The sequence below is a fragment of the Peromyscus maniculatus genome, chromosome 20, assembly GCF_049852395.1.
Source record: "Peromyscus maniculatus bairdii isolate BWxNUB_F1_BW_parent chromosome 20, HU_Pman_BW_mat_3.1, whole genome shotgun sequence".
Lineage (NCBI taxonomy): Eukaryota > Metazoa > Chordata > Mammalia > Rodentia > Cricetidae > Peromyscus > Peromyscus maniculatus.
The window spans coordinates 853728-867401 of NC_134871.1; the positions used below are offsets into that span (position 1 = coordinate 853728).

Genomic DNA, 13674 nt, shown 5'->3' on the forward strand with positions numbered 1-13674 from the left:
TTTGACACAGATAGCTGTTCACAAAGGTGTGGGAGGAAATGGAAGGACAAATGAGGATGGTTACAGGGCAGTAAGTTCAGGAAGCTGATAAAACTTCCCTCAAACCCTGGAGAAAAAGAGAATCATTAATCATGTTTCCCAAAGCAAGTGCTTCTTGTATGACTTTTGTGGATGCTACAGGAACCTGGCTGCCTGAGGAGGAGCACACATGCACCAGTAACAGCAAACTGCAAGCACAGCTGTTACCATTGGTGGACTATACCTGCAAAAGATGGGGATGTGCTTTGTTAAGGCTCCCATCAGCAATCTCTGATTGTTTTAGCATAGGATAAAGTGGAGCCAGCTGGGGACAGGGTTTGACAGATGTAGTTTGTAAGCTACTAACCCTAGTGGTACAGATATGTGGAAACAATTCTATGAAGCTGAGAGTGAAAAGGAACTGATACATACATACATACATACATACATACATACATACATAGTTGTCTTATATTTAACTTACTTGATTTTGCTTTTTAGATAGAATCCTTTTGTGTTGTATGTGTTATATAGCCCGTACTTGCCTTGCACTTGCAGTTTAACTGCATCCTCTCCTTCAGTGATGGTATTATAGGTACCTAACACTGGCTAACTAATCTGATTTTAAAGCATAGAGTTGTTTAAGATGTGAAGGTGAGGAGAGGTGCTTTAGAATGAAGATACCGAGAAAAAATACAGTATATGTAGTAACAGAGATTTGAAAGAGTAAAAGAAGTTAAGAATATTTGATGCTATTTGCTTGAAAATGCATGGTGGACAGGGAGGCTCACTATCTTAATGCTGGAAAAAAAGAACACTGGATGGGAAGAAATCATTGTGCCTTTTGGAAAATGTTTCTGTGTAAACAATAACAAACCTCATTAAGAAACACCACCAAGTTATATTCTTTCTTCCCATGATAGTCTTTATCAGAAGAGGCAGAATCCAGCTAAATCAGCCAATAATTAACTATATACAAAATTAACTACAAGAAAGTTCATTTTCCCAATTCAGATTTATTAACAAAAACTAACTACAGATCCAAATTATGAAGGATTTTGAGCAGTCTTCAGAATAGCTGGAAAAGAGGACCTTAGTTGGCTTCTGTTCCTTCTCACCAGCATGGAAATGCTAAAGTGTGCCCTACATTTCTTACCAAGGTTTAGTAGTACACCTGATAATGTATCATCAGGAATATATGAAGTTGATAAATGCCTTTGTGATAATGAATAACATGATTAGGAAATTTTTCAAATTTTTCAATGCATAGTTTTATAGAAGACAATTGAATAAAAAGACTTGCACAATAGCCTTCAATAGCTCTTCAAAGCAATGATGATAGGATGGATATGTGTATCTCAGAGAATCATTTTCCGTGGGTCTGACGCAAACATTCTTGTAGGCTGCATGTTATATAGGTGTAGCAGGAATCTTAAAAGTTCTTATTAATAAAATCAAACCTGAGGCGAGTTATTGGGGTCCATGCTGGTAGATCAGAGAGACAGAACAAGCCACAGCTATCTCACCTTGCCGGATCCTCAGCTGGTCTTGTCTCCTCAGACTGGAGGCCTCTGAGTCCTCATCCGGAATGGGTCTTAGCTGAATTACTGCTCAAAAGCCTGAATGCTTAACCAGCCAAAATCTTCTAGTTTCTGGTTCTCACGCCTTATATATCTTTCTGCTTTCTACCACCACTCCCTGGGATTAAAGGCTGGCTTTCTGGGATTAAAGGCGTGTGTCACCATGCTTGGCTATTTCCAATGTGGCCTTGAACTCACAGAGATCCAGAGGGATTTCTATCTCTGGAATGCTAGGATTAAAGGTGTGAGTGCCACCATTTTCTAGCCTTTGTATCTAGTGGCTGTCTGTTCTCTGACCCCAGATAAATTTATTAGAGTACACAATATTTTGGGGAACACAATACCACTACATATAGGTTCTGTCCAATCTTGCCTAGGCTGGATGGATGTTTCATTAGAGTAGTTCTTTGGATTTGCTTTCTGCTTAGGAAGGCCTGAATTTAGTCCACAGCAGTTATGGAAGAATAAAAATATATCTTTACTTTTTACATGTGAACTTAGTAACTACATTGCTGCACTACTCCAATTGTAGAAAGAAAAACAGATCTAAGTCAGTTAAGATCATCATCTCACACTGTTTTCCTGGGTAGATTTTAGAATACTGTAATGCTAGAGTGCTGTAATTGTGCCTGGTCATCTTCTCTTTCCTGCTTCATTAATCATTAAATAGTATTAGTAGTTGTCATACTAGACTGCAACAGACCTTGCTTGTTGAGACCCTGCATATGGTCTTAGCATGGGAACCTGTGTAAACGTGACCCAGCAATTTCTCTGTTAGATGTCAACCTTTAGCAATTCTTTGCTTTGAGTACAAAGTTATTAGGACTTTGTTTTTCTTTCTTTCTTTCTTTCTTTCTTTCTTTCTTTCTTTCTTTCTTTCTTTCTTTCTTTCTTTCTTTCTTTCTCTCTCTCTCTCTCTCTCTCTCTCTCTCTCTCTCCCTCCCTCCTCCTCCTCTTCTTTTCTTTCTTTCTTTCTTTCTTTCTTTCTTTCTTTCTTTCTTTCTTTCTCTCTCTCCCTCCCTCCCCTTCCCTCCTCCTCTTTCTTTCTTTCTTTCTTTCTTTCTTTCTTTCTTTCTTTCTTTCTTTCTTTCTTTCTTTCTTCCTTTCTTCCTTTCTTTCTTTCTTTCTTTCTCTCTCTCCCTCCCTCCCCCTCCCTCCTCCTCCTCTCTTTCTTTCTTTCTTTCTTTCTTTCTTTCTTTCTTTCTTTCTTTCTTTCTTTCTTCCCTTCTTCCTTCCTTCCTTCTTTCTTTCCTTCCTGTCTTTCTTCCTTTTTTGATGGAGAACAGAGGATAGAGGTCTTTGAGCAGCTCCCTTGAAACTAACATCAATCACCCCCCTTTACACCATGTTCTCTATATTTATTCACTTACCAGAGCCTCTCTCACCTGGTGTGAGTTTAATCCCAGTATAGGTTTTGCTTCTTGACCACTACCTCACAATGCAACTTAATGCACATGGTTCCTGTATTTTCAAACACTTTGAGTGGTATCTTTCTCTCATCTCAGAACCAAAACTGTTTATATTCTTCCCTTGAGCACTAATAATCTCTCCTCCATTCCATACCTGGATAACTTCTAATCATCCTTTAGATATCCAACCTAAAATAAAGACCCCATTCACACTGGTTATTTTCTTATAGCATTCTACTATTTTTTAATGTCACTGTGTTTACTATAGCTTAAATATATATTAGCTTGTATGATTAATGTGTCTATATATCTCACTTTTAAAAATATAAACTTGAAAAGAATATAAATGTTTTATGATTTGATCATTGCTGTATGCTATAGCTATAGAGTTTCCTCTCTGGGTCCTGCCAATGCCTGGCAGTCCGACAGCCCACTTATAAAATAAACACACAGACGCTTATATTATCTAAACTGTTTGGCCTAATGGCTCAGGCTTCTTGTTAACTGTTCTTATATCTTAAATTAACCCATTTCTATAAATCTATACCTTTCCACGTGGCTCGTGGCTTACTGGCATCTTCACATGCTGCTTGTCATGGTGGCGGCGGCTGGCCATGTCTCTCTGACTCAGCCTTCCACTTCCCAGAATTCTCTTCTCTGCTTGTCCCGCCTATATTTCCTGCCTGGCTACTGGCCAATCAGTGTTTTATTAATAACTAATCAGAGCAACACATTTGACATACAGAACATCCCACAGCAGTATGCCCATGACACAGGCTAAGAAACTCTTCAATATCCTATTTATAATGTATCATATTCCTGACTCTTTAAAGAGTCCCACAGTTTCAGTTAGAAACCTTAAATAAGTGAAAAAATAGGATTTTACACATACAATATAAATTTATTAAGGACTCACAAGCTGAGACTATTTGAAGATGGAAATGCCTTGTGCTTCTATACACATGAATCAGAACCTTTTCTATTAAGATGAATATAGAGAATCAGGATGCAGCCTTTTGTAGAATGGGAATTATATTACCTAGGTCTTGAAACATAGTAAAACAGAATGGAAGATGACTGAGCAAACCAAATACTGTGTCAGAGAGAGTCAGAACTTCACTAGAAACAGACATGCATTGATTTCTGCTAATACATTAGCTGCTTTCTGATTAAAGGACGATCTATTTTTACACATTGGCATTGACTCTATTATCCACACTATCATCATAATAATGTCTAAGGCTGACATTAGTAAAAGCTTCCTCTGTCATGGACTGGGCCACATGCATTGGATGGATTACATCATTGAAGGCCACAGTGAACTTATAAATTAGGCCTTACCTGTGTTCCATTTTAAAGAGAAGATATTGGAGATTTGGAAGATTTGCTCAAGTTGGTAAAGTAGTACACTACAACATACAGCTCTGGTACCAGAAGTCTAATCCAGCATTCAACTTGTTTGATCATGTTTTGCAGTTGTACCAAGTGAAGGCTTTCATTACGACACTTTCATCAATTTGGCTAATCTACTTTGACCATATGTACCCTATTCTTTTTTTATTCTGCATTTTCTTTGAGACAAGTCATGCTCAGCAGTCAGCATGTTGTCTTCTAGGTCTGGGGCTAGCCTGTGTTGTAATTCAGTATCTGCCTAGACAGAGAAATTCACAATTTTGGTCCAAGAGAGTTCATCTGTGAGATAGTAGGATTGAGTTTTACATCAGCAAATAGAAGACAGAGATTAACACTCTCAGGAGGCCATAGATAAAGAAATCTAGAAGACAGCACAGAACTTCAGGGGGCTACATTTCATAGGGTCTCCTTCATAGGGGCTCCATTTTCTGACCCTCAGGAAACTATATCCTGGGTAGAATTAAAGTTGATCTTCCTGTGTTTTATAGCCATTGGCCATGATAACTTGTTCTCTATAGATTTCCATTCAATCATTATCCCTAAGTCTTGGTTCACTTTGAAGTTCTTATTGATGGGAGAAGGTCTTTTTATCCTTTCTATGTTAATGACGTTGGATTAATGTTTTAATTGTTCAGAGGACTTTCGCCTGCCTTTTTTTGTTTGAATCTTGAAACAACATTTTTAGAGGCCAGGAGTCCATCTGTTGTTGTCACAGTGGCTAGGTACACACTGCTAGTAAGAGAAAATGCAGCTAAGCAGAGTCAGGGCTGAGGTTATGTGTCATTCCTTGATTATCTGGCCTTTCAGAGTGATTATGTCAAGGCCCTTTCATTCTTACTTCTCTCCCCTTAGTATCTGCTTGAATCTGCCATGATCCTGCTGGTAGTTATCTGTAAGCCACAGAGGGTAAGCCACTTCTCAGACACACAATACTTACTGTATATGAACATGACCTGGTCAGGCTGACAGAAACAGGTCATAATTTCCCAAGAAAATAGCAGAGTCATGGGGAAAAAGGGCATGAATATCATCAAATATAAAGCTTGACATTTACCAAGGACAATTGTTTCATCATAAAAGTATCAGGCTTTTGGGAGCCTTTCAATTAAGCTACCACAAGCTATTCTGCCTCTTCAGGGTGGTGGGTGGAGGCAAGAATAACAAAGTGTGTATGTGTGTGTGGATGGGGGTCCAGGGAGAGGAGGTGGCAGATGAGAAGGGGAAGACCAAAGGACACATTCTTGTGGTTTCAGGAGTAAATTGAGCTCCTAATTCTTTGTGAGCAGTAGTAGGATTAAGAGTTCAAAAGGGCAGGTCACACAGGGGCAGGGGGCCAGGCTGGGTCTTGCAGGGATGTGACCCAGGAAATTCTGGCAGGCTGGGCCCCCATACCTTCCCAGCAGGCCTCCAATTAGGATTTAATGGTCAAATGTGGAATGCATTAGGACATCTCAGCAGAAAGTCAATGTTCAAAGGAGCCGGATCTTTTTGGCTAAGTAGAAAAACATTCCTCCATGGTCAGTTTCCTCCTGAACCTTCTAATTCTGGGACCTCACTGGCAGTGGTGACTTTCAAAGCATCACATGTCAGTGGCCTCTGTGTACATTCACTATTTTCCTTGAACAAAGAAGAATAGACTCACTAGCTTGCTCCAGTATTTGAAGCAATATGAAGAATAGGAAGGATTTTTGACACAGAGTTAATATTTGTGGATTATATGAATATGGATAATGCGAAGGGAACATAGATTAAAATACATATCTGCTAATGTATGACTATATCAAACATATGTCAAAATTTTTGCATACTTCTACATGTGTGCCTGCTGTATTTATTTAATATTCTCCTCTTAAAATTTGTCCTTATATTCTACCTTGTCACATAGAGATGTTTGACGCAACTTTCCAAGACAAGACAGTATTCTGTGTGTATGTAAGTAGGTGTGTATGTATATGTGTTTGTATCTATGTATATTTATGTGTGTATATATATATGTGTATGTACAAATATTCAAAAGAAAGATATATGTGATATATAAATATAAATGCACAAATATGAGACTGTGTAAACTTTGTCTCTCTAAATGTGATTTAATATATGAATTTTGGTGTACATGTTGGTACCCATGAAAATGATCCTGGAAGTGGACATACAAGGGAGCAATCAAGTTCATGTGTACATAAAAATCAATGAACATCCCTTGGTGATACATTTTGCTTTGTGTGAACATGAATGCCGTATATCGTGCTGTATATGCATGTCATACATGGGTGGATAGATGTGGAACTGTTAAAGGGCTTGCATTTGTGAATAAATATTGGGTAATATGTGACTAACCAGCTAATTCAAATAAACTTAGATATGCACATGTACTGTTATGGATGTTAGTTGTATGACTCTGTGAATATCTATGTCTCAGATAGGGACTAAAGAGTGGTGAGACTGTACAGAGCTTGCACAGTTTGGGGATTATGACACTTCATGGATTTTTGCAGTATTAAGGAATTTCTTGTGTTGGTGCTCATGGCTTTCCTATTCTAACACACAAGGATGAAGATCATACACTTCATCCTAAAAACTATACAATCCCTATTTTGATGTGTCCCAGCATCTGTTTTGGGCTTCGAAGAGTTACAAAAGGAAATCCATTCCATTTCCTCCTAACATTACTATATAGTGTTCACACACACACACACACACACACACACACACACACACACACACACACACATCTATACATGGTGTTTGGTGTAAGAACATCACCAGATGATGTATTTTGAACATTTGGATGTTATTATATCAGTGCTAAATTTAGGCTGACCAGGTCACACTGCTTTGCCTGGGAATTTTCCTCAGTGTTGAACTAAAAGTCCCAGATTCCAGGGAATCCCCCAGTCCTGTACAGACCAAGTCAACTTGACCCCTCCACCTGGATTGTTGTTACTCACTGTAGAGTGAGGAAACCAAGCCTGCAGCATACTCAGGAGCTATGATTTCTAATTCAATCTTTAAAAATTATTTACTTTATGTGTGTTTGCCTGACTGTGTGGATGTGTGTGTGTGTGTGTGTGTGTGTGTGTGTGTGTGTGTGTGTATCATGTGTGTTCAAGTATCCACAGATACCAGAAGATGGAATCAGATCCTGTGGAACTGGAGTTATAGAAAGTTATGGGCCTCCATGTGGGTGCTGAGAACTGAATCCAGGGACTGTGTAAGAGAAGCAAGTGATCTTAATCACTGGGTCACTGGGCCAGATCTCTATCTTCTGTGCTTCATTTTGTCCAGGGGGTTGAGATGTGTTGAATCATACCAGAACAATTATTTTTTTATGGGTAAAGCTACTTATTCCTTTAGCACAACCAAGAGTACAAGGGAATCTTCCACTGCTAAAATCTCTTTGGGATTCCACTGACCCTAGACAGATGTGTCACCATGTGAAATCAAACTTCTGTTCCTCAGATATAACATTTATAGAGTGAATACACACACAGTATATATATATATATATATATATATATATATATATATATATATATATATATATTCAGTAAGAAGGCAGAGAAGTAAAGTAGGTAATTATTTTACATTAAGGATACATTCAACAAATGCTATACTATTGGTGTACACACACACACACGTATTTCACAGACTGCAGAAAAGATATATGCTACAGGTACTTTTTCAAAAAAATGTACAGAATGTGGTTCTTGGCCTAAAAACTATTAGTTGTACTGAGAAAGATTAAGGCCATAATATTAATAACTAGTCTTTTCTAAGAGAGAGTAGTAGTTGTACTCAGAACAATTTTTAAAAACAATTTCTTGTCATATTCCATCAGCTGTTCTTTCAGTAATAACTATGGGTCTAGCAGTGGGTTAGAAGTTGGAGAACACTTCACAGAGTGAATCAATTCATCCATGGAAAGATTGCCTCTGAAGAATGAGGAAGGATACATGATTACAGATCCAACTCCAAGTGTCATGCCCACAAAAGAAAGTAGAAAAGAAAATCTGGAAGAGGAACAATTTGGAGTCAGTATAGCAAGAATAATACCATGTGAGGAATACGGCTTACTGTTGATAAGGAATTGAATTATTTACAACTAGTACCTTGCTGTGAACAAAGAAAGCTGAAATACTCATATCAAGGTTGTCTAAATGACTTTGAAGACATAGAAAAATTATTTTAATATAAGTGGATACAGGCTATAAGGATGAGAAGGCAGAATGCACTAACATCTTGGGAATTGTAAAAGGATTTTCAGAGCTCAGAAGTCAACAACTTGAATGTGCCGTATAAGAGGGTTCACTAGACAGAAAATTGGGGTGGCCAACTGGCTGACAACTCAGGGGTGGAGACGTGATTTACAGTAACATTCTGGAGAATGGGAATAACACATACATACATGAGAACTGGAAGCAAGAGATATCGAGGAGAGAGCTAGAGCCTCCCATTGGCCAGAACTGGATCTTCACAGTATCCTAAACTCCTTTTAAGACTTAAGTCCCAGAGGACAGAACTCACTTTCTGCATCCTCAGAACACAATGGCCTGAGTGTCTCTCTTCAGTAAATGCAAGGTTCACATGGAGAACAGGTGAAATAAGAACACAAATTACTCTGCTGAGGAGTTTGTACTTGATTCTGTGAATAATGAAAAATCAGCAAAGAGTTTTCAGGAGACAAGTGATTTGTTTCAAATCTGTATTTTAGAAACTCACTCTGAACTTAGCAGTGTAGGGGTGGATTTGAGAAGATGGGGGAGTGCAAAATCCTATGCAGAAAGACGAATTAGGAAATGCCCACTGTCATCCTGTTAGCATATTCTGGAAGACTGAAAGAAGATTGCCTCAAGAGTCATCGAGGAACACTGCTCACTTCCTTTCTACAGAAGTGAGTCTTCACAGCTACACAGCCCTGTATTCTCATTCACATGTGAGAATCAGTCTCATTCTCTCCATAGTAAGAATATAATCCGAGTTCTGGGAAAGAGCTATTACCCTTTTGAATACATTTGATAAATTTATATGTTCATGCTAGTGGTAAAGCTGTGTATGGCCATAGAGTAAAATAAATAAATAGATAGATAAATAAAAATGATAGATAGATATAACACTGACTTTTATAGAAGAATGTCTGAATTCTGTTCACAGCCATTTAACATAGTAGCAGCTTGACTTTGACTAAGTTCTTTATCCTACCTCCCTGTATCAGTGACATAAAATTTGAGATATAACACCAGTATCATGATATTGTCAGAGTCTGCTGAAGAAAATATATGTAAGAGTCTCTTTGAAGTCCTTGAACAATAGTGCAAACATCAGGTATTGATTTTGCAGACATACTGGGCAGAGATTGACATTAACTATTTAAAAGATAAGGTGTCTGTTCTAAATTTTGGATCACTAGCTGGATGTGCATGGGATGTCTTCTATACCTTGCCTTCCATAACAGTTTTATTTCTAAAGAAAGCTCATCCCCAGTGATGGAGCATTAAAAGAGATTTCAGCCAGAAGACTAGCAAGCTGATTGCTCTATGTCATTACTGACTCAGTTTTTTTTCTAGAAGGACTACATTCTGGAGGGAGTTCCTGAGTACCCTTATGATTACAACCTGTAAGGTCACAGACTATAAAACACCCCAGGACAAAACCTCTCTATTTACAGCTCTTCCCATGTGTGTGACCTTGTGTCCTCTAGCACATGCTGTATTTCAATTAACTTTTCAGTCTTCTTGTTCTCATTTTTCTTTTGCTATTCAGGCACTGATCCTTTCTCTTCTTAGTAGCTTGTGGAACACTCAAGACCCCATTAAAGTCAATAGACATGTGTCCTTGATTAGCAGGAAAGATGAATGGCAATAAGGGTTGTAGACAATGTGGATCCATGAAACACCTTGAACTCTACTGAAAATAAAAAAGGGCATTGTCCAGAATCTAGGGCTCCTGCTTCACAGTGAACAGATGGCTCAGAGTCCTGGCATGACACCTCCACTTTCCTGTCATGTGGAGAGATGGAAATTGAGACACTCAGTACTGCAGAAGCACAGCACATGAGTGAAAACACTTGGAGATCATTGTGGTGAGTAATCTCGATTTTCAACTTGACTGGATGATTAAGGGATGCATAGGATTAGTAAAACACACCTCCGTATGCATTTTTGTGGATGTTACCAGAGAATATTGATATGTAGTATGGAAAATAATGGGAAAAGACCCATTCTGAATGCTGGCTGGACTATCCATAATGTGAGGCTCCTGCGATGGAGTAAAAGTGAGATCAGTGCAGGAGTTACTACTAAGCCCCATCATGCCTTGCTCGATAGACTGAATCCTGTGAAACTATGAGCTAAAATAAATTCTTCTTCCTTTGAGTTATTCTATTGGGTATATTATGATGTGAACTAAATTGGTACATTCAATGCAAGTGCTCATAGTCTTGAAATGCATCCTGCTTCATTACAATCCTTTGCTAAATGCTGAGCCTATAATAATGATAAAGCCCTGATTTCCATACTCTGAGGATGGAAGAATGATTGAATTCATTCATTTTTTCCTTATTTCATGTATGCATTCTATATCCAGTTGACACTTACCATGTAACAGGCAAAATGAGGAAAAGAAATAACAACAAATACAACTCCAAAAGGACAAACTATGGGAGACTGACAAGGCAAATGTGAGCCCTCATATATATAAATCAAGAAAAAACCCTCTTAGAAGTAACATTTGGAGTATTATATGGATAATGAGTGAAAACCCAAATTGTCTAGAGAGTAGAAATTGCTAACAGTGTCCTAGGCAAAGGCAACAGATTGAGGCAGGCTCCAGAGTCAATAGGAAATGAGAGTAGGCCAACAAGGCTGTGATTTAGGGAGTAAGAAGAGAAGAGTGATCCAAACCTGGAGGAGGCTTGGCAGCTGCTGTGTCGGTGTCAGTGTGAAACCATTCAACAGTGAAAGTAAGGAGTTGAAATTGAGAATTTGTCTTTGTTTCAACTATTACTCTGCACTACAAAGAACTGATCAAAAAGACCAGCAAGGGTGGAATCAGAGACACTAATGTTATGGATAAATCCAGAAAGGACACTGGCCTGGATAAGGATAGAAATTGTGGGTATAGATGAAATGATAAATCCAATGTAAATGGGAGGCACTACAGTAAAAGTGAGCTCTGATTCTTGAGGTTAACTAGGACCATGGCTTATGAGGAAATCACTTGGGGAAGAGTGATTATTTTGATGAGGAAACATACTTACCTTGCTGGATAGTGGACAGAAGGCATTCTTTTCTGATATCAACACATTTCTCAAGCTCTAATCCAAAATTATCAATTTTTACTGTTTTCCTTTAACATTGAACTTCATTCATTGTGGCTTCTATGACTTATATGGATCTTGTTGCATTAGAAAGAGTTCAGTCACTAGTACCTTTATAACTCAAATCAACAGAAATAAGATGAGGAAGTAAGACAAACATAAAGCTAAAGTATCATTTTTGTTAGTGATAGAACTGATATCATGATGTGGGGCTGCTGCTTGGTATCAAGTGAGCATTCAAGCCCTGAACTTGGGAATTCCACTTAACCACAATGGTGTGTGCAGAGACAGTGGTGGTTAAGAACAATAGAATGGAGTTGCAGCATACGACAGAGGCTCTTCCTCATTAAGACATCTTCCAAAGGGAAACAGATGCTTGCACTGAGCTGCACATGTACAGTCCTTCTTTCCAAGCTCAGCATTCAGATAAAAGACGGTAGAGAGGGGCCATGAATAAAATGACAACTTGTCTCTCTACAAATTGAAGGAACTAGAAAGAAGCACTGCTCCCCAAAGGACTCAAATGCATGTCTTGAACATATTTTAAGCAGTTCTGTCTTCACTCTTATACCAGTCATGTCTGTACATATTGTGATGCAACATAGCTCATGAGCCATTAGAAAGAAAGATCATTAATTGTTTGGTGTCCAAAGCTTTGTGTACAATGGACAGTCAGCCCTTTGTATCAGATTGTACCGGACTTTGCAGTAAGATTCAAAGGCTTGAATATTATCATTGTTATTGGTTATATTTGTAATATTGGTTGATGTAATTCTTTAACCTCCTGATTTTCACCTGTGGAACATGAATATCTATTTTCTAAGTGACTCTGGACATCAAGATACCATCTTTATAAAAGCGTCTGGTGTAGTCAGCACTAATTAAATGCTATTCCTTTTTTTTTTCATTTTAAGGCATTTCAATAAACACTTCCTAGGTTTCAGAACTCATCTGCCTTTAAATTCTGAAGAACTTTAAGTTCACCTCTATAGAAACTAATAATACTTAGTTCTGATTTGTCACTTTAAGGGAAAAAATGGGTGGCTGGAGTGATGGCTCAACAGTTGAGTACTGACTGCTCTTGCAGAGGACCTGGGCTTGGTTCCTATATGGTGGCTTACAATCTCTTGTAATTGCAATTCCAGTGGATCCAATGCCCTTTTCTGCTCTCCCTGGGCACCAGGCATGCAAGTGGTGCACATACTTATATGCAAGAAAAAAACTCATTCACAGAATAAAATAAGCAAATTTAAATAAAAGAATGTGTAAAATACTGAGTACTCTGGACAGTATTTTACACATTCAATAGAAAGCAAAGTCAGTTCTTTGTGGCAATAATTATTAGGTGCTTAGCTTTATGTTTTACCCTTTTATTCTAGTGATAGATCAAGAGACCTAAGAGGAAGATGTCTTCCTACAACAGCTTGATTTTTGCTGTTCTTATGATTTGGTTACTTCAAGAAAGATGTGGGATTTGGCCAATATGGTACAGTGCACAAATTTCTTTTCTTTTTCCTTTTCTCTTTTTTTTATTCAGAGGAGAGCAGGAGCACAGTCCCACTACCACAAATTATGCAGGCTAGTTTCCTTCATTTGAGGAAATTGCAGGGGTCAGCACATCTGGAGTGCAATGGATAAGCCTCACCCTGGGAAAACCACCTTCGTGATCATGGTATCTCCCCTGCCAGGTAAGTATGAGCACAAATTTCTAACCAGATTGGCTTCATAATGCCCTAATTGATGGCTTCCATGTACTCTCCTATTGGTAGAGGTCACATGTTGGCTAATTGTAAACAAATGCACTCAACAACCATAATCATGTCTACCTTTAAAATATTCAGCCTTCGTTGAAGATATGGTAGGAGAAACAGATTCATCAAAGAAAACACTAAAGCCAACAAAGTCATGACCCAAAATGTCCAAGAAATTTGGGACACCA

General features: G+C 38.3%; 1 non-coding gene across 1 annotated transcript; it reads right to left on the reverse strand.

Moving 5' to 3' along the window:
- Positions 1-13270: 13270 nt before the first annotated feature.
- Positions 13271-13431, reverse strand: LOC121824589 (U1 spliceosomal RNA). The gene has a single exon (XR_006066515.1). It is a non-coding gene; the product is annotated as a U1 spliceosomal RNA (small nuclear RNA).
- Positions 13432-13674: the final 243 nt, after the last annotated feature.